This window comes from Haplochromis burtoni, unplaced genomic scaffold (genome assembly GCF_018398535.1).
Source record: "Haplochromis burtoni strain Fernald_Lab_line unplaced genomic scaffold, NCSU_Asbu1 Contig_227, whole genome shotgun sequence".
Classification (NCBI taxonomy): domain Eukaryota; kingdom Metazoa; phylum Chordata; class Actinopteri; order Cichliformes; family Cichlidae; genus Haplochromis; species Haplochromis burtoni.
The window spans coordinates 216,736-220,581 of NW_024582588.1; positions in this window are offsets into that span (position 1 = coordinate 216,736).

The following is a 3,846-nucleotide window of genomic DNA, read 5'->3' on the forward strand; positions in this document are numbered from 1 at the left end:
GCAGATGACAGTTCAGAGGGGTTTCTGTGGTATGCTTGACACAAGGTCAGAGGCAACGACTACAAGTCAGCCAGAAAACAAGATGGACTGTCAGCCAAGGAGCCCAAGGGGAAAGACAGAAACAGCAGCTACATTTGGAAGGGTAATGAGCTGGCAAGGCATCCAGGAGAAAACACTGAAAGCATTGCATGTTTTTATGGCACCTTCTTGTCACCGTCTCTCTCCAGGGAAAAGGCATGCTTGCCTTTCCACTATCGCTCCCTCTGTCATCTGAGTCCACCTCAGTCCCCTCCCCCCGAGCCCGCAGAGATGTGCTACAGTGTTTGAAAGGCCGAATCTCATCATTCAGCTCCTGAATACTGAATGGGCTCAAGTAATTTTGATTAAGGAAGGACAAAGGTTGCTGACAGTAATCTGTAATCCACTTGAAGGATTTCTAGGACAATGAGCCAGGGGAAGGACTAAGATGGATTGGAATAATTCATGCTTCATTTTTACACTAATTCAAAGAGAGAATGGCTGTTGCTGTTTAAGGCAGTAAGCTTTTCATTTCACTCCAGACAGAAGAGAACTACAAGCTATTAACACCCGAGAGAAGTGCCTGAAATTGACAGTTCCCCAACCAGGAAGTGCTGATGCAGCAAGCTGCCGATCTGATGTGTTATGAGAGGTGAAGCTGAACAGCTGCCTGTTTGCAGCTTGGGAATGTTCCCTATTAAAAAAAGCCTCAGTGAGGGAGAATTCCATTTCAGTTTCCAGCTCCACAGATGATCTGACCTCACCTCCAGTTGCTTCCTGCTGGCTTTTGCTTGTCAGTGGCACTACGCTGCATGTGGGGAGCCACTGACGAAGGGCGAATCACATTTGACCTGTGAAGGGAAACTGCATGAGGCCAACCTTTACACATTCTCCCAAACATGCAATAAATATGAAATGTTAGAGGAGAATATAGCTCATTTCTAATTAATGTCTCAGTTTTCTTAGTTGCTTATGAATTTTTTGCATTAATTCTTGTCACCAACAGCAAGGTCCCCACCGCTCAAGAAGGCGCATGTACAGGCCCATCTTATGTTTGGCAGTGGAGATCTAAAAGATTCCGAAAAAAAAGTGGTCAGATGAATCCAAAACCGAGCGCTCTGACAACTTGACCGGCTGTATTTGGAGGATGACCTAAAGAAAACCATCCGCACAGACAAGCAGGGATTATTCTGTGGGGCTGTTTTTCTGCTAAGGGTACAGGATGACCACACTGAAGGGCCAAGAGATGGGGCCAAATATGGTCGAATATTAGATGAGAACCTCCTTTCCTCTGCCAGAAGACTTAAGATGGGTCATTGGTGGGTCTTGAGGCATGATCCAAAACATAATGCCGAGGTAACAAGGAGTGGCTAAAGAAGAGAAATCAAGAGGCCTCATCAGTTCCCAGACATCAGTCCTATTTAAGCCAGCTGACGCTTCAAGCTGCCAATTAGCAACCAGAATTTAGAGTTTAAGCAAATAGCAGTGGGCCAAAATCTCTCCTGTGCAAATGTGTGTAAACCTGGTGACAACAACAAGAAATGTCTTAGTGTTGCACTTGCCAACAAGGATTTCTCCACAAAGTACTAAATTATATTTTGCTTGGGGATCAAATACCTTTTCACTCTATGGCCATCTAATTAGTTGCAGAAACTTGCTCCAGTGGTTTCTTTTTGGTACCATTTACCATTTCAAACTGAACGCCTTTTGTTCTTCCAAACCTCTTTTTTTTTAGATGTGTCACTACCTTCAAATTCCGTCTATTGGCGTGAAGAACTAAAATGCAATTTGGCCTTGAAGTTACTTTTTTTTTGTTAGGGAGGATTTGTTTGTTGTTGACTGCAATGTTAAAATAAGTTCTTTAAAAAGAAAAATGATTTAATATGAAGGCAATATGAGCAGAGAGTACAAACATGCTGAGGGATTGGCTGTGTTAGCTCAGTGAGAGAGTTATTTATATAAAATCTGCTGACTGCAGTGCAAAATACATTTGTTTATGGAACAGTGGGTAACAAGAACATATTTTAGATATCCAAGTATTCCCATTTTGGACATACTGCAATATTCCTTGAATCTTGAATTTCTATAAAGAAAGAAAGAAACCACTTTTCAAACAAACAAACAAAACACAACAATAACAAGAATTACTACAATCATTTCAAAGCAGACAGTTGTTCCTAATTTTGCTGTCTAAACTTTTCTGGAGAAGCACAAAGAAACAAAGACAAAGGACATGCTCTGTCAAACCGAACGCAGCAGACGAAAGACTTCAAGCTGGTGTCAGTTCATGACGGAAAGATGTTAAAGTCCAGCAGCAACATCACTTTAAAACTAACAGAAACCTGTTTTAAGACTTGTAGCTAGACGTATACTCTAAATTTGATTGAGGCACCAGAACACAAAAAATGGCATGCAAAGAATTGTAACAGACTGCAGGATGTTTATTGGTCCTGCATCAGTCTCTGGCTCAATGATGTTACAGAGTAGAGGTTCCTCAACTTCTGCAAATTGACTTTGTTTCACTGCATCCTCAATTTACTTTTGCATTAAAACTACAGCAACATTCAAATGAGAAAATATTAAACCCTTCTATAATGCTGCTGAACATGACAAATTGTGTTCAGCTGAGTTGAGATCTCATTGTTAGGAAAACCACAGCATATGTGTACAACATTTTCATGCATGTCAGTATTTTTAAGTGACCCCTGGTGGAGATCCATTGATTTTATCTGGTTTTCCTATTGTATTTTATTTTATTGCCCTTATAGTTTAGTTTTGTGTTTCACTTTGCGTTGTGCTTGTCTGTCAAATAAAAGCTGCAGAAGAGAAATGTTTCACATGGTAAAGGATAAACTAGGAAGTGCTTTACCTCTACAAAGACAAGTAGACCCAAATATTGCCAGCGGTATGCCTCCCACAACATAACAGAGTCAACAGATGCCTTTAGTAGTTAAAGTTTCAAATTTTTTCTTTTATTTGTCACCCATCTGAATGGCCAGTCAGAGACTGATCCACAGAAGCAAGACATAATACGTGTGTGAATGAGAGAGATAGTATAAAATAGAGGAGTTAAAATACCTGGGGTCAATCATCCAAAGCAACAGAGTGCACAAGAGAGGTCAAGAAGAGAGTGCAGGCACGGTGAAGTGAGTGCGACGAGTTTCTGTGTTGATTTGTGACAGAAGGATAGCAGTGAGCGTGACAAGGAAGGTTTACATGGTGGTAGTGAGACTTGCTATGATGTATAGACATATGGAGACAGTGGAACTACCAAAATACAGGTCAAACTAGAAGTTGAGATGTTAAGATTTTCATTGGGACTGGCCAGAAGGATGCTAGGGATACAGTTAGATGGTAGCAGATGCTCCACTGTGGCGAACCCTAAAGGGAGTAGCCAAAAGAAGCAGCAGAAGAAACAGGCTGATGTTCCCTTAAATTACACACAGTGAAATAAATATTAAAAGCAGCCACCCATAGCATCCATACTGCTATCTCACAACACACGAAGATACAAAAGTAGGCGCATCAGATACTCCCACAGCAGCAAAACACTTCAAGTCAACCATTCTAGAAGCCATTCCAAACAATCCCCATCATTTATTTACAATATATTAAAAAGTAATGCAAAATTTGTAACAAGTGGTCAATTTGTATAGTAATGAAAATAGGAACTATTTTCAAAGCTAGCATGAATCATAAACATATTTATATATAAATATTGTGTTTGTGTGTGTGCAGTCAGTACTGGGTCAACCTTTTTACTTTCTTTTATTGTGTGTGTGTGTGTGTGTGTGTGTGTGTGTGTGTGTGTGTGTGTGTGTGTGTGTG